General features: G+C 38.9%; 4 long non-coding RNA genes across 4 annotated transcripts; all 4 read right to left on the bottom strand.

Annotated features, from left to right (window-relative positions):
• Positions 1-6,756: 6,756 nt before the first annotated feature.
• On the bottom strand, positions 6,757-8,259 carry LOC120787585. The gene is made up of 3 exons (XR_005706974.1): positions 7,715-8,259; positions 7,283-7,370; positions 6,757-6,775 (listed from the first exon to the last, which is right to left on the bottom strand). It is a non-coding gene; the product is annotated as an uncharacterized LOC120787585 (long non-coding RNA).
• A 3,506-nt stretch (positions 8,260-11,765) lies between these two features.
• Positions 11,766-15,406, bottom strand: LOC120787586. The gene is made up of 4 exons (XR_005706975.1): positions 14,868-15,406; positions 12,949-13,021; positions 12,689-12,833; positions 11,766-11,996 (listed from the first exon to the last, which is right to left on the bottom strand). It is a non-coding gene; the product is annotated as an uncharacterized LOC120787586 (long non-coding RNA).
• Positions 15,407-18,684: 3,278 nt separating this feature from the next.
• On the bottom strand, positions 18,685-19,200 carry LOC120787584. Its single transcript, XR_005706973.1, has 3 exons — positions 19,130-19,200; positions 18,942-19,011; positions 18,685-18,822 (listed from the first exon to the last, which is right to left on the bottom strand). It is a non-coding gene; the product is annotated as an uncharacterized LOC120787584 (long non-coding RNA).
• Positions 19,201-19,768: 568 nt separating this feature from the next.
• LOC120787583 lies at positions 19,769-21,107 on the bottom strand. The gene is made up of 3 exons (XR_005706972.1): positions 20,341-21,107; positions 19,909-19,996; positions 19,769-19,788 (listed from the first exon to the last, which is right to left on the bottom strand). It is a non-coding gene; the product is annotated as an uncharacterized LOC120787583 (long non-coding RNA).
• Positions 21,108-21,596: the final 489 nt, after the last annotated feature.

Genomic DNA, 21,596 nt, shown 5'->3' with positions numbered 1-21,596 from the left:
TTACAGCTACTTTAAAGGACTGCAGTACATAGCTAGTTAATAAAGACAGATTGATTATATCTAGTAAAGAGGTGCCAACTAGAGGTAAAACTTCCTTAGTTGGGAAGGGGTCTAAGAGGTTGATGGTTTAGATGAAGACGTTGTTGAAGGTGGTTGGCGAAGGTCGATGGGAGAGAAACTGTCTAAGTATGTATCGGGTTTTAAAGCTGTTTCTAAGGTTCCTGTGTTTGAAGATAAATCCATGCCGGTTGAGGGGGCAGGAGGTGGTGAAATTTGTCTCTAATAGTTAGAATTTTATCATTAAAGAATTTCATGAAATCGTCACTACTGAGAGCGGTAGGAATACATTCAGCAATAGAGCTATGACTCTCTCTCAGCCTGGCTACAGTGCTGAAAAGAAACCTAGGGTTGTTTTTTATTTTCCTCCATTAAAGATGAGTAATAGGCTGCTCTGGCATTACAGAGAGCCTTACTTATATGTTTTAAGACTATCATGCCAGGCTAAGCAGGATTCGTCCAGTTCCTTTCAAGTTTTCGCGTACTATGCTTTAATATGCGGGTTTGGGAGTTAAACCATGGGGGCAATAGAGTTGAGTGTAATTCTCATTGAGCCAGCAGCACTACCAACAAGTAGAAACAGTTCGGAGGGACTACAGTTAGCATAGGAGTCCTCCATTAGATTTAATAATACAGCTTTAGATGGGAGCGATCTAATGTTTAAGAGTCCACATTTAATTCTCCTATTTTGTTGTACTTTTGTGGTCTTAATTATTATTAGGTTTGTCTGTATACCTCCCTTTCTGTTTATTTCTGAGTTCATTAATTTAGGTGGTGGTGCTGAGGGGGGGCAGTGTCTATTGGGTTTTGGGAAAAATAAACATTTCTACTTTATTTGCTACCTTTTTCATGTAGTAATAATCAAGAAAAACCTTTTTTTTCCTTGCAAAACCCCTTTATCTTCTTGGAAAACTGTATTGTTAATGGTTGTAGTGTACTCCAAAATAAATATCATTAAACATCACTAAACAAACCACAGAAATAACATGTTTAACATTCTGATTTTCTTCTGTCATATACAGATTTTCTCCATTATTGATTTCCAAATGGTTTACATTTTTCGTTGTATCATGGCCAAAGATCCTACATGAAGTACAAGCAAGATGCTCTGGAAAGGCTGTTTTTAGTCCTTGTTTGTGCCTGAACATTTTCCAGAATATGAATCTACTGAGATAGAATGTTTTTAGCACTTCCTTTACCTTTGGACTTTGAGTCATGATAGGCTCCTATTGAAACTACGGGCTGATGTCTTTGCTCATTTGTTCTTCAATTGTAAACCTCTTCACTGCTGCACTTTGTCCAAAGAATATCAATTATGTCTTGATCTGTTTCATTGATTTATAGTTTTCAGACTAAATTGATTCATCTACCAGTGAATAATTATTTAATCATGAACCCACCTCCGCTGTCCTGCCATGTGATCACCAGAAGCTCACGCCTACTTTCAACTGTACAATTCAATTGTGTCATCTTAAGTGGTTTTAAGAGGCGGGGTTTGTGTGTGTCTTGGTAGGGTAGGAGTGTGTGTGGCAGCCTTCACACCAAACCCCATCTCCTCATACTTTATCAATAATTCACCTGCCCCACTGAAGGAAGGGTGACAGCAGGTGAGGTAGCTGCAGGGGGCCCCGCCTCCACCATCGCTCAACATTTAAACAGGAGTCAGGCAAATTATGATGCAGGCGCATGAATTGATCGAAAAGAGGCTGTACCACTCTATATTTTATTGCCAAGGAGAAAATCTTGTTTAATGTAAATTCCGTTTCACCCAGCTGGTGGGTAACATCATCCATCAGCCAAAGCTTTTTTTTTTAAATAAAAGAATCTGGATGAGGTATCCAACTATGCTGCCCTCTAAAGCCAGAACACAGTAACCACATCTTTGGTCAAAATTACAATCAAGACCAGGATATGACTTTTTGCTTCGGTTAGTAGAGTAGCATTAACTGTTGTGTCTGTCTCAGCTTCTAACCCTGGTGGAATTTACTTGACTTAATGTGATTAAACTAACAGTTACATTTCAATCACATATTCAAATGTATTCAATTTGAATTTATAAACCTGGCTTGTAAGTTGAAACAGACGAGAGAGCTGACAAAGAAACGAGAACATTTCGTTTGTTGAAACTTTTTTCCCAGAACAAAATACAAAAAATATTTTTTAGCTTTTATGTAAGGTCTGTGGCAGTGATTCATTATCATTCTAAAAGGTCAAAACTCATATTTAAACCTTGTATACTGTAAATGTCTACAGGGTGTAAAATGACAGATTTTGATCCTTAATGAACAGGTACATGTTTTCCACTCTGTCCACCTCTGGCTGGTCTGGATAGCTGGGAGAAATTGTAGGTGGGGTTAATATCTTCACTGGCCCCTGTCTTGCTGATCCTGTCTTTTCCTGCCTCTTCTATCAGGCTGTTCTTCCTTGTTGAACTGCCTCTGATTGGTGGATCAGTAGTATTTCTTGCTCTGACTCTGTCCCTGCAGCTGTTTTGATAGGTCTTCTCATTCCTATCTTAAACTTGAATCTGAAGCTTGTGATGATGAGTCAAGTTGCATGTGCTTCTAGCTCAAGAAAACACATTCAACTTTATTTACACACATCCATCGTAAGGGCTTTTGCTGTTCAAGTCTTCAGGGGGACTGCTGTCTGTCCCAACACATATTGGGTAGGAGGTGAGCTAAACCCTGAACAGGGCACAGGCAATTTAGTGTTTCCAATTCATCCTGTTTGGGGGGGATAATAAAAATTTTTCTTTCAAGGGAGCTCCTATCTCTAGAGTTCCTGGAAGCTCCCTCATGTTTTCCACCATATCAGACACACAGGCCAGCATAAAGAATAAAGAAAGGTGCGAGACGCACCAAAAACACTGACCTGTGTACCATGATGAAAATAACTATTTACAAATGTACAATAATAACTCCTCAGCCAACCATATCCATGGTGCAGCATGTCTGCATGGGCCCCGTGCAAGAGGCTACCTGGTGTTTCTAGCCGTGCCAGATGCACAGGCCACAAGGGACAGACCAAAAGCTGCAGCAGTGCAAATGTGGTCAAAGCACCAAAGAACCTCTGGGAGCTGCTTAATGTCCTGGTTGGTGCATGAGAACTGGTGGATTGTCTGACCATCCCATCACACTCTCAAGCGCTTCTTTGGTGGAGACAGGCTGCTGCTGCTGCTGCTGCTCTTCCTCTGTATCCTTCCTCTTCCCCTGTTTCGAGTCTTTAAGACTTTGTCGACACCTTGGTAAACCGACAGAGGACTGACATGAGAAGGTGTCCGTCTGCAGTGTAGTCGGTCACTCTCCAGCAGTTGGTCAGCTCAGCGCTTTCAGTGCGGTACACAGTGGAGATGACTCTGGTGACAGTGCTGCCATCAAACTCCAAGCTGCGGACACAGTTCCTGCGGTCGGCCTTCAGCGCTTCAATCTCTGTCTTCTCAGGAAGAACTGTAGTCAGTATATTTGGAGGAGGAGAACTGGAGCCTGCAGTGGGCACCATTAGACCTACTGGTTCTTCCGTTAGAGGAGATGGTGGGGTATTCTCCCTCTGGCTCTGCCTGCTATGAGGAAAGGGCGTGAACATCAGGCGCGAGCTGTACAATCCTTTCACTGGGATTAAAGGGAAGTCCTTAGAACCTGTCACGAGGCTGTGGTACAGGCTGGGTATGGACTCGTAAATGGAGTCGATGTTTGATCTGCTCAGAGGACGGTTCCTCAGGTTTGTAGAGATTATCTGAAGGATTTGCGTTGGCCTCACCAGACGACCTAAAAGGAAAGAAAAAAACCAAACAAAAAACATTAGTCACATTAGTCATGACATGATCCGACTAATTAAAGTCTGGATTAAAATGTGGAGATAACTGTGCAGTTCTGACTTTAAAACAGTTTCAAACAGACTCTGCTGTTACATTTTGGCATTCTGTACTAGTGAAATAAGAATAAAAAAGGATTTAAATATTCTTCAATTTTACTGCTTCTCTTCAATGTTACAGATTGTTTCCAACATCATTTGTTGGTTTTATTTGAATTAAAAACTTTGTCTAGTCGAGACAAGGGGCAGGAGGAAGTTAATAGTATTAAGAAGGCAATAGTTAATAAACAACTGCAGCACCAGAGGAACTATTTATCTGTACAGAAATTCTGATAATAACAAAGAATAAATGTATACTTAGCTTTTTTAAAATGAGAGTTTACAGGGCATGCTGCCTCCTCCCTTCTCTCCTCTAAAAGATACATGACAGATAAGGGAAATAAAACTTAATAACTTCATCGAAAATGATGTGAAAACAAGAATTATTTATGATAATAGAAATTTGATGATGACGATTATTGATGTATGCTTATGTTTTTAGGTGAGAGGGTTCACAGTGCATGCCGCCCTGTCTCCTCGCCTCTTGTCTTGTCTAGTCGAGACTAGGGGCAGAAGAACAGTAATAGTATTAAGAAGGTAATAGTTAATAAACAACTTCAGCAGCAAGAAGAACTTTTCATCTGTACAGGAATTCTGGTAATATCATAGAACAAAATGAATACTTATCTTTTGTTTTTTCAAATAGAGGGTTCACAATTTATGCAGTCTCCTTGTTTCCTTGTCTCATCTGGACTCCTCTGTATCCCTCCTGTGTTTTACCATAGCGTTTATCAAGCGAATAGCAGATGCCTAAGGTCAGCAGGTGTTTCTCAAGGCGTAAATCAGTGGAGGCCATTTTTGCCACTTCCACAGCTGGTTCCTGAAGATGTCCACAGGTCAAAGGCTGTTTTATTAAGTGAGGGTTTTCACAGTCTTCGCAACAAGACAGCACTTGGCTTCAAGGTTGAAGAGTTTCACTTCACAAGAGTTCTGCTTCTGTCAGCGCCAGGTGGAGAATGGATATAGAATTGTGGGCTCTGCTTTTATAGAGACAGCTCAACACGTCACTCATCACCATGACTTCAGTGTACTTACAGAAACCAAATGTTAAATATTACATTTTATTATTATCTGTTTTATGCAAAGCTAAACCTTACCTGTATACATCTAATAATAATAATAATAATTTTAAAATATATTTAACTGAAATGGTTAATTGCTTATTTTCAGTAGTAACAACTTGTCTAATGCTACTGTGAAGGATTTATAGTCCTTCATATTTTCTGGAAATAAAAGCTTGTTTTCTGCATTTTTTTCAGCAACAGCTATTCAGTGTATTTACATTCTGTAATTAGCTGTTTTCACTATGAGTGGTGGAGGCTCCCATTCCTGCATCTAATTCAGACTCTCACACGTAGAAGGGATTCGCAGGAAAGGATGGATGTATCCCTGCATTACTGTGTAAACAGAAGAGAGAGCTGACAAAGAAACAAGAGCACATTTTGTTTGTTGAAACTATTTTCCCAGAACAAAATGCAAAAATATTTTTTAGCTTTTATGTAAGGTCTGTGACAGTGATTCATTATCAGCCTAAAAAGGTATAAAATTATCATTTTACACCCTGTATACTGTAAATGTTACACAGTTTGGCTGAGCACCTTTAAAACTTGATCCCCCTTTTTCCAGTTGGTTGTTTTTCATATATCATAACTTTTATACCTTCATCAACTTGTTCTTGTTGGGACCAGGCATGGGACATGGGCCATTTTTCACTATTTTACTTTTATTTAAAAACGCTGTTTAGTGTAGTTTCAATTTTGCTTCAACATTGTCTTGCAAATAATTCTTTCATTTTCCATTCAGTTTTGAGAAAATATCCAGCTAAGATGATATTAGTGCTGTAAAAAAAACACAGTGTGTTCAAGAACGCAGCCACTTAACAGAATAAAATCATTTCCGCCTGTTTTATTTTTTTGATGCGGCAATGAGGTTGGAACATTTTGACACCACTTACTCAACTCAGGAGCTCTTTGTGGAATTCCTATATCGTCATTTTCAGTGTCAAACCAGGTCATAAACATTTAGCAAGCACTTTTATCAAATAATGCATAAACTTTGTGTCTCTCTTTCTTTCTCATTATTTACATTTTTTAAACCTTCAAGGCTGCATTCAGGTCCCAGTCTCCCTGGAGATGAGTTTGATCCCACTTGTCCTGATGATCTTCAGGACAGCAACTGACGATGCTGCTGCTGCAGCAGATGAGGAGGATGTCTGGGGCGCTTGTCCTCACTGGAAATGGATAAAGACAGACAAAGAGGACAACAGTTAATAACCTCAGCAACCCAACAGGAGAAGTATTCAACTATATATGAATTTTAAATAATAGCATGAAATAAATTTATACTTACCTTTTAAATCAGAGGGTTCACTCAGCCTGCCTGCTTACAGGGCATGCTGCCTCCTCCCTTCTCTCCTCTCTAAAAGACACAATGACAATTAAGGCGAAATAAGTCGATAAATTAATCAAAATTATGTAAAAAGAAGAACAATTTATCGTTATATACAATTCTGATAATAATTTATAATAAATGCATACTTATTTCTTTTTAATGAAGGGGTTCACAGTGCATGGCATCTCCTCTGCTTGTCTCCTCTGGTCTTTGTCTTGTTTGTCCTCGTGTCATCTCATTTCTTTACTCTAAGAGACAAATGGGAGACAGTGAAAGTAATAGTTAATAAACAACTTAAGCCCAAGAGGAACTATTTATCTGTAAAGGAATTCTGATAATAACAACGAATAAAATTTATACTTATCTTTTTTAAATGAGAGTTTACAGGCACGCTGCCTCCTCCCTTCTCTCCTCTCTAAAAGACACATGACAAATAAGGCGAAATAACAATTAATAACTTCATCAAAATTATGTAAAAAGAGGAACAATTTATCGTTATATACAATTCTGATAATAATTTATAATAAATGCATACTTATCTTTTTTAATGAAGGGGTTCACAGTGCATGGCATCTCCTCTGCTTGTCTCCTCTGGTCTTTGTCTTGTTTGTCCTCGTGTCATCTCATCTCTTTACTCTAAGAGACAAATGGGAGACAGTGAAAGTAATAGTTAATAAACAACTTAAGCCCAAGAGGAACTATTTATCTGTAAAGGAATTCTGATAATAACAACGAATAAAATTTATACTTATCTTTTTTTAAATGAGAGTTTACAGGGACGCTGCTTCCTCCCTTCTCCTCTCTAAAAGACACATGACAAATAAGGCGAAATAACAAATAATAACTTCATCAAAATCATGTAAAAAGAAGAACAATTTATCGTTATATACAATTCTGATAATGATTTATAATAATTGCATACTTATCTTTTTTAATGAGGGGGTTCACAGTGCATGGCATCTCCTCTGCTTGTCTCCTCTGGTCTTTATCTTGTTTCTCCTCTCGCATTCCTAAAATAACATAGATGAAACTGAAGACTTATCTTTTTTTTAAATATAGAGAATTCACAATTTATGCAGTCTCCTTGTTTCCTTGTCTCATCTGGACTCCTCTTGTTAAAAGACAAATGGCAGGTAAGGGGCAATAAAAGTTAATACCTCCAGATATTTTTGATTATTTTGGAACATAACTTTAGAAACGTCACTACTCTTTGACATAGTCTGTCAACACAAAATGGACATTACAAGCCTTTATTACAATGAAAGTAAATGTAAGAAAACGTATGTAGAAGGGGCTACCACACTATAAACACAATATATTTTAACCTTTAGATGCTTTTTCAAGGAATACTTACCAATTTGTTCATTCTTGGTGAGGTTCAAATCAAAGTCAAAATCCTTTATAAGTAAAGACATCTTGGTGTCCCAGATTTTGATCCTTGATGAACAGGTACATGTTTTCCACTCTGTCCACCTCTGGCTGGTCTGGATAGCTGGGAGAAATTGCAGGTGGGGTTAATATCTTCACTGGCCCCTGTCTTGCTGATCCTGTCTTCTCCTGCCTCTTCTATCAGGCTGTTCTTCCTTGTTGAACTGCCTCTCATTGGTGGATCAGTAGTTTTTCTTGCTCTGACTCTGTCCCTGCAGGTGTTTTGATAGGTCTTCTCATTCCTAGCTTAAACTTGAATCTGAAGCTCGTGATGATGAGTCAGCTCCATTAAATAAAGTTGCATGTGCTTCTAGCTCAAGAAAACACATTCAACTTTATTTACAGACATCCATCGTAAGTGCTTTTGCTGTTCAAGTCTTCAGGGAGACTGCTGTCTGTCCCAACACATATTGGGTAGGAGGTGAGCTAAACCCTGAACAGGGCACAGGCAATTTAGTGTTTCCAATTCATCCTGTTTGGGGGAAAAAAAAAAATTTCTTTCAAGGAGCTCCTATCTCAAGAGTTCCTGGCAGCTCCTCATGTTTTCCACCATATCAGACACAGGCCAGCATAAAGAATAAAGAAAGGTGCGAGACGCACCAAAAACACTGACCTGTGTACCATGATGAAACAAACTATTTACAAATGTACAATAATAACTCCTCAGCCAACCATATCCATGGTGCAGCATGTCTGCATGGGCCCCGTGCAAGACGCTACCTGGTGCTCTAGCCGTGCCAGATGCACAGGCCACAAGGACAGACCAAAAGCTGCAGCAGTGCAAATGTGGTCAAAGCACCAAAGAACCTCTGGGAGCTGCTTAAAGTCCTGGTTGGTGCATGAGAACTGGTGGATTGTTGGACCATCCCATCACACTCTCAAGCGCTTTTGGTGGAGACAGGCTGCTGCTGCTGCTGCTGCTCTCTTCCTCTGTATCCTTCCGCTTCCCCTGTTTCAGAGTCTTTAGACTTTGTCGACACCTTATTAAACCGACAGAGGACTGACATGAGAAGGTGTCCGCCTGCAGTGTAGTCGGTCACTCTCCAGCAGTTGGTCAGCTCAGCGCTTTCAGTGCGGTACACAGTGGAGATGACTCTGGTGACAGTGCTGCCATCAAACTCCAAGCTGCGGACACAGTTCCTGCGGTCGGCCTTCAGCGCTTCTATCTCCGTCTTCAGGAAGAACTGGAGTCAGTATATTTGGAGGAGGAGAACTGGAGCCTGCAGTGGGCACCACCAGACTTGCTGGTTCTTCGGTTAGAGGAGATGGTGGGGCATTCTCCCTCTGGCTGTGCCTGCTATGAGGAAAGGGCGTGAACATCAGGCGCGAGATGTACAATCCTTTCACTGGGATTAAAGGGAAGTCCTTAGAACCTGTCACGAGGCTGTGGTACAGGCTGGGTATGGACTCAGAAATGGAGTCGATGTTTGATCTGCTCAGAGGACGGTTCCTCAGGTTTGTAGCGATTATCTGAAGGATTTGCATTGGCCTCACCAGACGACCTAAATGGAAAGAAAAAACCAAACAAAAACATTAGTCACATTAGTCATGACATGATCTGACTAATAAAAGTCTGGATTAAAATGTGGAGATAACTGTGCAGTTCTGACTTTAAAACAGTTTCAAACAAACTCTGCTGTTACATTTTGGCATTCTGTACTAGTGAAATAAGAATAAAAAGGATTTAAATATTCTTCAATTTCACTGCTTCTCTTCAATGTTACAGATTGTTTCCAACATTTTTTGTTGGTTTTATTTCAATTAAGACCTTAAGCAGGTGAAAGCAAAAATGTACGTTTGTAGCGCATTTAAGTTGACTGGTGTGCTGTGCAAACACTGAGGAGTGATTACGGACTAAGCTTCACGTTTCAAGGAGGTTGTAACTGCTTCAAACTGTTATAAATGAATACAAACCATATCGTGTTCACGGCTCATACACTTCCATGATTTATTACCTCCTCGTTACATCAAGGTCGGACGATAGGTAACAATATCATCTAAGTCCCGAGATGATGTTGTTATTTTATGTGCGCAATATAATGACTTACCCGCCTATTATCGGTCACTGCGCACTAGATAAAGTATATAATCTCCGAGGGCTCTGTACTTTTCAAAGTAATGTATATAACCTTTCTCATTTTCAAATGTGTAAACTCAACAGCACCGATCTACAGGTGACTGAAGAACTTTAAATCCAGATCCGACAATTAAGTCATAAATTCTTTCAATGAACGATCATGTTTCCACTCAGGTATGAATAAACTTGCACTTGTACAGGTCTTGGATTTGTGAATTTGATGCTGTAATCAAAATTAAAACATGCAAACTCAACCATCCACGTACAAGAAGCGGGGCCCCAGGTTGAGCACACCGACGTCAGACGTTGATCTCTGGATCGTTCTGATTTTTGACGTCGTCTCCATGGCGAGTGGAACATATACAACTTTTAGCATCTCTTAAAAAATGGCCCGGCGCCATCTTTGTCCTATACTTTCAATGTTAACTGGACGAAACTTGTGCAACCCTCAGAAGGGATGTGTTTCTCAAACATTGCATTAATATTCATACATTTCCACCAGTGACATATACACTCGTGAAATTCCATCGTCTGTAATAATTTGACACCAAAATAACACGTAAGTCAGGTGTAATGGTTAATGGTCGTCTTAAATGTGGTCTACTGTGTTTTACCATAGCGTCTATCAAGCGAACAGCAGATGCCTAAGGTCAGCAGGTGTTTCTCGGCGTAAACCAGTTGAGGCCATTTTTGCCACTTCCACAGCTGGTTCCTGAAGATGTCCACAGGTCAAAGGCTGTTTTATTAAGTGAGGGTTGTCACAGTCTTCGCAACAAGGCAGCACTTGGCTTCAAGGTTGAAGAGTTTCACTTCACAAGAGTTCTGCTTCTGTCAGCGCTCAGGTGGAGAATGGATATAGAACTGTGGGCTCTGCTTTTATAGAGACAGCTCAACACGTCACTCATCACCATGACTTCAGTGTACTTACAGAAACCAAATGTTAAATATTACATTTTATTATTATCTGTTTTATGCAAAGCTAAACCTTACCTGTATACATCTAATAATAATAATAATAATTTTAAAATATATTTAACTGAAATGGTTAATTGCTTATTTTCAGTAGTAACAACTTGTCTAATGTTACTGTGAAGGATTTATAGTCCTTCATATTTTCAGGAAATAAAAGCTTGTTTTCTGCATTTTTTTCAGCAACAGATATTCAGTGTACTTACAGAAACCAAATTAAAAATTTTCTTATTATCTGTTTTATGCAAAGCTAAACGTTACCTGTATACATTTAATAATAATAATAATAATAATAATAATAATAATAATAATAATAATAATAATAATAATAATATTGTTAGGGTAGAAAGGCCTTTAGGTGAGTAACAAAGAACAACAATAAGTCTATGAAGATTAAAATGATTTATTACAGAATATCAAGTCGAATTAAAGAGAACAACCATCAGTATTCAGCAATGATCATCAGACAGAGACAAGAGTCTATCTATTCGGCCGAATAGGGTGCAGCACTCTTTCCACCACTGAGGTTTCAGAGTCTGCACACGTGCCAACTATAAGACAAATCCTTATATACAGTGATGGTCACGTAGCCGTTGTCGTCAGCACGAATAAACAGGTTAAATTCCACACTCTGTCCTCGAATCTGCACAAATGTACAGCCGGTTCAGACCAGCATTTATTTGTTATAATCAGTACATACGGTTCATTCAAACAATCCTAAGTTCAGAGAACATAGCATCCCTTTACATTAAAAGAACATAGTTCAACAGGTTTAATCAATGATAAGTAGCAATGAATAAAAAAAGAAATAAAACATTTCCCATTACAAATATAATATATGATATAATAATATATGATAATAATATATAATAATAATAATAATCATCATCATTTTAAAATATATTTAACTGAAATGGTTAATTGCTTATTTTCAGTAGTAACAACTTGTCTAATGTTACTGTGAAGGATTTATAGTCCTTCATATTTTCAGGAAATAAAAGCTTGTTTTCTGCATTTTTTCAGCAACAGATATTCAGTGTATTTACATTCTGTAACTGAATGTTTTCACTATGAGTGGTGGAGGCTCCCATTCCTGCATCTAATTCAGACTCCTCACACGTAGAAGGGATTCGCAGGAAAGGATGGATGGATTCCTGCGTTACTGTGTAAACAGAAGAGAGAGCTGACAAAGAAACAAGAGCGCATTTTGTTTGTTGAAACTATTTTCCCAGAACAAAATACAAAAATATTTTTTAGCTTTTATGTAAGGTCTGTGACAGTGATTCATTATCAGCCTAAAAAGGTATAAAATTATCATTTTACACCCTGTATACTGTAAATGTTACACAGTTTGGCTGAGCACCTTTAAACTTGATCCCCCTTTTTTCCAGTTGTTTGTTTTTCATATATCATAACTTTTATACCTTCATCAACTTGTTCTTGTTGGGACCAGGCATGGGACACATAAACAAGTTGCCAGTTTGTCACTATTTTACTTTTATTTAAAAACGCTGTTTAATGTAGTTTTAGTCTTGCAAATAATTCTTTTATTTTCCATTCAGTTTTGAGAAAATATCCAGCTGAGATGATATTAGTGCTGTAAAAAAAACACAGTGTGTTCAAGAACGCAGCCACTTAACAGAATAAAATCATTTCCGTCTGGTTTACTGATGTAGGCAATGAGGTTGGTACATTTTGACACCACTTACTCAACTCAGGAGCTCTTTGAGGAATTCCTATATCATCATTTTCAGTGTCAAACCAGGTCATAAACATTTAGCAAGCACTTTTATCAAATAATGCATAAACTTTGTGTCTTTCTTTTCTTTCTCATTAATTACACATTTTTTAAACCTTTGAAGGCTGTATTCAGGTCCCAATCTCCCCTGGAAATGAGTTTGAATCCCACTTGTCCTGATGATCTTCAGGACAGCAAACGGTCTCTGATGATGCTGCTGCTGCAGCAGATGAGGTGGACATCTAGGGCCGCTTGTCCTCACTGGAAATGGATAAAGACAGACAAAGAGGATACCAGTTAATAACCTCAGCAACCCAACAGGTGAAGTATTCAACTATATATGAATTTTAAATAATAGCCTGAAATAAATGTATACTCGTAAAATCTTTTTAAATCAGAAGGTTCACTCAGCCTGCTGTTTCCATCTTCCTTCAACTCCTCTCGTCCTTCTAGAAGACAAATGACAGATAAGGGGAAATAACATTAAATAATTTCATCAAAATTATGTAAAAAGAAAAATTATTTATCATTATATACATTTTGATGAGGACATACAATAAATGCATAGTTATCTTTTTAGTTGAGAGGGTTCAAAGCGGATGCTGTCTCGTCTAGTCGAGACAAGGGGCAGAAGGAAGGTAATAGTAAACCGTCTGGTTTATTTTTTGATGTGGGAAATGAGGTTGGTACATTTGGACACAACTTACTCATAGGAGTCCTCCATTAGATTTAATAATACAGCTTTAGATGGGAGCGATTTAATCACATTTAATTCTCCTATTTTGTTGTACTTTTGTGGTCTTAATTTTTATTAGGTTTGTCTGTATACCTCCCTTTCTGTTTATTTCTGAGTTCATTAATTTAGGTGGTGGTGCTGAGGGGGGGGCAGTGTCTATTGGGTTTTGGGAAAAATAAACATTTCTACTTTATTTGCTACCTTTTTCATGTAGTTATAATCAAGAAAAACCTTTTTTTTCCTTGCAAAACCCCTTTATCTTCTTGGAAAACTGTATTGTTAATGGTTGTAGTGTACTCCAAAATAAATATCATTAAACATCACTAAACAAACCACAGAAATAACATGTTTAACATTCTGATTTTCTTCTGTCATATACAGATTTTCTCCATTATTGATTTCCAAATGGTTTACATTTTTCGTTGTATCATGGCCAAAGATCCTACATGAAGTACAAGCAAGATGCTCTGGAAAGGCTGTTTTAGTCCTTGTTTGTGCCTGAACATTTTCCAGAATATGAATCTACTGAGATAGAATGTTTTTAGCACTTCCTTTACCTTTTGGACTTTGAGTCATGATAGGCTCCGATTGAAACTATACGGGCTGATGTCTTTGCTCATTTGTTCTTCAATTGTAAACCTCTTCACTGCTGCACTTTGTCCAAAGAATATCAATTATGTCTTGATCTGTTTCATTGGATTTATAGTTTTCAGACTAAATTGATTCATCTACCAGTGAATAATTATTTAATCATGAACCCACCTCCGCTGTCCTGCCATGTGATCACCAGAAGCTCACGCCTACTTTCAACTGTACAATTCAATTGTGTCATCTTAAGTGGTTTTAAGAGGCGGGGGTTTGTGTGTGTCTTGGTAGGGTAGGAGTGTGTGTGTGGCAGCCTTCACACCAAACCCCATCTCCTCATACTTTATCAATAATTCACCTGCCCCACTGAAGGAAGGGTGACAGCAGGTGAGGTAGCTGCAGGGGGGCCCGCCTCCACCATCGTCTAACATTTAAACAGGAGTCAGGCAAATTATGATGCAGGCGCATGAATTGATCGACAAGAGGCTGTACCACTCTATATTTTATTGCCAAGGAGAAAATCTTGTTTAATGTAAATTCCGTTTCACCCAGCTGGTGGGTAACATCATCCATCAGCCAAAGCTTCTTTTTTTTTTTTTAAATAAAAGAATCTGGATGAGGTATCCAACTATGCTGCCCTCTAAAGCCAGAACACAGTAACCACATCTTTGGTCAAAATTACAATCAAGACCAGGATATGACTTTTTTGCTTCGGTTAGTAGAGTAGCATTAACTGTTGTGTCTGTCTCAGCTTCTAACCCTGGTGGAATTTACTTGACTTAATGTGATTAAACTAACAGTTACATTTCAATCATATATTCAAATGTATTCAATTTGAATTTATGAACCTGGCTTGTAAGTTGAAACAGACGAGAGAGCTGAAAGTAAATGTAAGAAAATGTATGTAGAAGGGGCTACCACACTATAAACACAATATATTTTAACTTTTAGATGCTTTTTCAAGGAATACTTACCAATTTCTTCATTCTTGGTGAGGTTTCAAATCAAAGTCAAAATCCTTTATAAGTAAAGACATCTTGGTGTCCCAGATTCTTATCCTTGATGAACAGGTACATGTTTTCCACTCTGTCCACCTCTGGCTGGTCTGGATAGCTGGGAGAAATTGTAGGTGGGGTTAATATCTTCACTGGCCCCTGTCTTGCTGATCCTGTCTTTTCCTGCCTCTTCTATCAGGCTGTTCTTCCTTGTTGAACTGCCTCTGATTGGTGGATCAGTAGTATTTCTTGCTCTGACTCTGTCCCTGCAGCTGTTTTGATAGGTCTTCTCATTCCTATCTTAAACTTGAATCTGAAGCTTGTGATGATGAGTCAAGTTGCATGTGCTTCTAGCTCAAGAAAACACATTCAACTTTATTTACACACATCCATCGTAAGGGCTTTTGCTGTTCAAGTCTTCAGGGGGACTGCTGTCTGTCCCAACACATATTGGGTAGGAGGTGAGCTAAACCCTGAACAGGGCACAGGCAATTTAGTGTTTCCAATTCATCCTGTTTGGGGGGGAAAAAAAAAAATTTTCTTTCAAGGAGCTCCTATCTCAAGAGTTCCTGGAAGCTCCCTCATGTTTCCACCACCATATCAGACACACAGGCCAGCATAAAGAAATAAAGAAAGGTGCGAGACGCACCAAAAACACTGACCTGTGTACCATGATGAAAATAACTATTTACAAATGTACAATAATAACTCCTCAGCCAACCATATCCATGGTGCAGCATGTCTGCATGGGCCCCGGTGCAAGAGGCTACCTGGGTGCTCTCTAGCCGTGCCAGATGCACAGGCCACGAGGGACAGACCAAAAGCTGCAGCAGTGCAAATGTGGTCAAAGCACCAAAGAACCTCTGGGAGCTGCTTAATGTCCTGGTTGGTGCATGAGAACTGGTGGATTGTCTGACCATCCCATCACACTCTCAAGCGCTTCTTTGGTGGAGACAGGCTGCTGCTGCTGCTGCTGCTCTCTTCCTCTGTATCCTTCCTTCCCCTGTTTCGAGTCTTTAAGACTTTGTCGACACCTTGGTAAACCGACAGAGTACTGACTTGAGAAGGTGTCCGTCTGCAGTGTAGTCGGTCACTCTCCAGCAGTTGGTCAGCTCAGCTTTCAGTGCGGTACACAGTGGAGATGACTCTGGTGACAGTGCTTCCATCATACTCCATGCTGCGGACACAGTTCCTGCGGTCGGCCTTCAGCGCTCAATCTCTGTCTTCTCAGGAAGAACTGTAGTCAGTATATTTGGAGGAGGAGAACTGGAGCCTGCAGTGGGCACCATTAGACCTACTGGTTCTTCCGTTAGAGGAGATGGTGGGGTATTCTCCTCTGGCTCTGCCTGCTATGAGGAAAGGGCGTGAACATCAGGCGAGCTGTACAATCCTTTCACTGGGATTAAAGGGAAGTCCTTAGAACCTGTCACGAGGCTGTGGTACAGGCTGGGTATGGACTCGTAAATGGAGTCGATGTTTGATCTGCTCAGAGGACGGTTCCTCAGGTTTGTAGAGATTATCTGAAGGATTTATGCGTTGGCCTCACCAGACGACCTAAAAGGAAAGAAAAAACCAAACAAAAACATTAGTCACATTAGTCATGACATGATCCGACTAATTAAAGTCTGGATTAAAATGTGGAGATAACTGTGCAGTTCTGACTTTAAAACAGTTTCAAACAGACTCTGCTGTTACATTTTGGCATTCTGTACTAGTGAAATAAGAATAAAAAGGATTTAAATATTCTTCAATTTTACTGCTTCTCTTCAATGTTACAGATTGTTTCCAACATCATTTGTTGGTTTTATTTGAATTAAAAACTTTGTCTAGTCGAGACAAGGGGCAGGAGGAAGTTAATAGTATTAAGAAGGCAATAGTTAATAAACAACTGCAGCACCAGAGGAACTATTTATCTGTACAGAAATTCTGATAATAACAAAGAATAAATGTATACTTAGCTTTTTTTAAATGAGAGTTTACAGGGCATGCTGCCTCCTCCCTTCTCTCCTCTAAAAGATACATGACAGATAAGGGGAAATAAAACTTAATAACTTCATCGAAAATGATGTGAAAACAAGAATTATTTATGATAATAGAAATTTGATGATGACGTATTATTGATGTATGCTTATGTTTTTAGGTGAGAGGGTTCACAGTGCATGCCGTCCTGTCTCCTCGCCCCTTGTCTTGTCTAGTCGAGACTAGGGCAGAAGAACAGTAATAGTATTAAGAAGGTAATAGTTAATAAACAACTTCAGCAGCAAGAAGAACTTTTCATCTGTACAGGAATTCTGGTAATATCATAGAACAAAATGAATACTTATCTTTTGTTTTTTCAAATAGAGGGTTCACAATTTATGCAGTCTCCTTGTTTCCTTGTCTCATCTGGACTCCTCTGTATCCCTCCTGTGTTTTACCATAGCGTTTATCAAGCGAATAGCAGATGCCTAAGGTCAGCAGGTGTTTCTCACGGCGTAAATCAGTGGAGGCCATTTTTGCCACTTCCACAGCTGGTTCCTGAAGATGTCCACAGGTCAAAGGCTGTTTTATTAAGTGAGGGTTTTCACAGTCTTCGCAACAAGACAGCACTTGGCTTCAAGGTTGAAGAGTTTCACTTCACAAGAGTTCTGCTTCTGTCAGCGCTCAGGTGGAGAATGGATATAGAATTGTGGGCTCTGCTTTTATAGAGACAGCTCAACACGTCACTCATCACCATGACTTCAGTGTACTTACAGAAACCAAATGTTAAATATTACATTTTATTATTATCTGTTTTATGCAAAGCTAAACCTTACCTGTATACATCTAATAATAATAATAATAATTTTAAAATATATTTAACTGAAATGGTTAATTGCTTATTTTCAGTAGTAACAACTTGTCTAATGCTACTGTGAAGGATTTATAGTCCTTCATATTTTCTGGAAATAAAAGCTTGTTTTCTGCATTTTTTCAGCAACAGATATTCAGTGTATTTACATTCTGTAATTAGCTGTTTTCACTATGAGTGGTGGAGGCTCCCATTCCTGCATCTAATTCAGACTCCTCACACGTAGAAGGGATTCGCAGGAAAGGATGGATGTATCCCTGCATTACTGTGTAAACAGAAGAGAGAGCTGACAAAGAAACAAGAGCACATTTTGTTTGTTGAAACTATTTTCCCAGAACAAAATGCAAAAATATTTTTTAGCTTTTATGTAAGGTCTGTGACAGTGATTCATTATCAGCCTAAAAAGGTATAAAATTATCATTTTACACCCTGTATACTGTAAATGTTACACAGTTTGGCTGAGCACCTTTAAACTTGATCCCCCTTTTTCCAGTTGGTTGTTTTTCATATATCATAACTTTTATACCTTCATCAACTTGTTCTTGTTGGGACCAGGCATGGGACATGGGCCATTTTTCACTATTTTACTTTTATTTAAAAACGCTGTTTAGTGTAGTTTCAATTTTGCTTCAACATTGTCTTGCAAATAATTCTTTTCATTTTCCATTCAGTTTTGAGAAAATATCCAGCTAAGATGATATTAGTGCTGTAAAAAAACACAGTGTGTTCAAGAACGCAGCCACTTAACAGAATAAAATAATTTACGCCTTTTTTATTTTTATATGCGGGCAATGAGGTTGGAACATTTTGACACCACTTACTCAACTCAGGAGCTCTTTGTGGAATTCCTATATCGTCATTTTCAGTGTCAAACCAGGTCATAAACATTTAGCAAGCACTTTTATCAAATAATGCATAAACTTTGTGTCTCACTTTCTTTATCATTATTTACACATTTTTTAAACCTTCGAAGGCTGCATTCAGGTCCCAGTCTCCCCTGGAGATGAGTTTGGATCCCACTTGTCCTGATGATCTTCAGGACAGCAAACTGACGATGCTGCTGCTGCAGCAGATGAGGAGGATGTCTGGGGCCGCTTGTCCTCACTGGAAATGGATAAAGACAGACAAAGAGGACAACAGTTAATAACCTCAGCAACCCAACAGGAGAAGTATTCAACTATATATGAATTTTAAATAATAGCATGAAATAAATTTATACTTACCTTTTTAAATCAGAGGGTTCACTCAGCCTGCCTGCTTACAGGGCATGCTGCCTCCTCCCTTCTCTCCTCTCTAAAAGACAAATGACAATTAAGGCGAAATAAGTCGATAAATTAATCAAAATTATGTAAAAAGAAGAACAATTTATCGTTATATACAATTCTGATAATAATTTATAATAAATGCATACTTATTTCTTTTAATGAAGGGGTTCACAGTGCATGGCATCTCCTCTACTTGTCTCCTCTGTTCTTTGTCTTGCTTGTCCTCGTGTCATCTCATTTCTTTACTCTAAGAGACAAATGGGAGACAGTGAAAGTAATAGTTAATAAACAACTTAAGCCCAAGAGGAACTATTTATCTGTAAAGGAATTCTGATAATAACAACGAATAAAATTTATACTTATCTTTTTTTAAATGAGAGTTTACAGGGCACGCTGCCTCCTCCCTTCTCTCCTCTCTAAAAGACACATGACAAATAAGGCGAAATAACAATTAATAACTTCATCAAAATTATGTAAAAAGAGGAACAATTTATCGTTATATACAATTCTGATAATAATTTATAATAAATGCATACTTATCTTTTTTAATGAAGGGGTTCACAGTGCATGGCATCTCCTCTGCTTGTCTCCTCTGGTCTTTGTCTTGTTTGTCCTCGTGTCATCTCATCTCTTTACTCTAAGAGACAAATGGGAGACAGTGAAAGTAATAGTTAATAAACAACTTAAGCCCAAGAGGAACTATTTATCTGTAAAGGAATTCTGATAATAACAACGAATAAAATTTATACTTATCTTTTTTTAAATGAGAGTTTACAGGGACGCTGCTTCCTCCCTTCTCTCCTCTCTAAAAGACACATGACAAATAAGGCGAAATAACAAATAATAACTTCATCAAAATCATGTAAAAAGAAGAACAATTTATCGTTATATACAATTCTGATAATGATTTATAATAATTGCATACTTATCTTTTTTAATGAGGGGGTTCACAGTGCATGGCATCTCCTCTGCTTGTCTCCTCTGGTCTTTATCTTGTTTCTCCTCTCGCATTCCTAAAATAACATAGATGAAACTGAAGACTTATCTTTTTTTTAAATATAGAGAATTCACAATTTATGCAGTCTCCTTGTTTCCTTGTCTCATCTGGACTCCTCTTGTTAAAAGACAAATGGCAGGTAAGGGGCAATAAAAGTTAATACCTCCAGATATTTTTGATTATTTTGGAACATAACTTTAGAAACGTCACTACTCTTTGACATAGTCTGTCAACACAAAATGGACATTACAAGCCTTTATTACAATGAAAGTAAATGTAAGAAAACGTATGTAGAAGGGGCTACCACACTATAAACACAATATATTTTAACCTTTAGATGCTTTTTCAAGGAATACTTACCAATTTGTTCATTCTTGGTGAGGTTCAAATCAAAGTCAAAATCCTTTATAAGTAAAGACATCTTGGTGTCCCAGATTTTGATCCTTGATGAACAGGTACATGTTTTCCACTCTGTCCACCTCTGGCTGGTCTGGATAGCTGGGAGAAATTGCAGGTGGGGTTAATATCTTCACTGGCCCCTGTCTTGCTGATCCTGTCTTCTCCTGCCTCTTCTATCAGGCTGTTCTTCCTTGTTGAACTGCCTCTCATTGGTGGATCAGTAGTTTTTCTTGCTCTGACTCTGTCCCTGCAGGTGTTTTGATAGGTCTTCTCATTCCTAGCTTAAACTTGAATCTGAAGCTCGTGATGATGAGTCAGCTCCATTAAATAAAGTTGCATGTGCTTCTAGCTCAAGAAAACACATTCAACTTTATTTACAGACATCCATCGTAAGTGCTTTTGCTGTTCAAGTCTTCAGGGAGACTGCTGTCTGTCCCAACACATATTGGGTAGGAGGTGAGCTAAACCCTGAACAGGGCACAGGCAATTTAGTGTTTCCAATTCATCCTGTTTGGGGGGGAAAAAAAAAATAAAATTTCTTTCAAGGGAGCTCCTATCTCAAGAGTTCCTGGCAGCTCCCTCATGTTTTCCACCATATCAGACACAGGCCAGCATAAAGAAATAAAGAAAGGTGCGAGACGCACCAAAAACACTGACCTGTGTACCATGATGAAACAAACTATTTACAAATGTACAATAATAACTCCTCAGCCAACCATATCCATGGTGCAGCATGTCTGCATGGGCCCCGTGCAAGACGCTACCTGGGTGCTCTCTAGCCGTGCCAGATGCACAGGCCACAAGGGACAGACCAAAAGCTGCAGCAGTGCAAATGTGGTCAAAGCACCAAAGAACCTCTGGGAGCTGCTTAAAGTCCTGGTTGGTGCATGAGAACTGGTGGATTGTTGGACCATCCCATCACACTCTCAAGCGCTTCTTTGGTGGAGACAGGCTGCTGCTGCTGCTCTCTTCCTCTGTATCCTTCCGCTTCCCCTGTTTCAGAGTCTTTGCGCACTTTGTCGACACCTTATTAAACCGACAGAGGACTGACATGAGAAGGTGTCCGTCTGCAGTGTAGTCGGTCACTCTCCAGCAGTTGGTCAGCTCAGCGCTTTCAGTGCGGTACACAGTGGAGATGACTCTGGTGACAGTGCTGCCATCAAACTCCAAGCTGCGGACACAGTTCCTGCGGTCGGCCTTCAGCGCTTCTATCTCCG

This window comes from Xiphias gladius, unplaced genomic scaffold (assembly GCF_016859285.1).
Source record: "Xiphias gladius isolate SHS-SW01 ecotype Sanya breed wild unplaced genomic scaffold, ASM1685928v1 HiC_scaffold_271, whole genome shotgun sequence".
Classification (NCBI taxonomy): domain Eukaryota; kingdom Metazoa; phylum Chordata; class Actinopteri; order Istiophoriformes; family Xiphiidae; genus Xiphias; species Xiphias gladius.
This window is presented reverse-complemented; position numbering and strand designations above follow the sequence as displayed.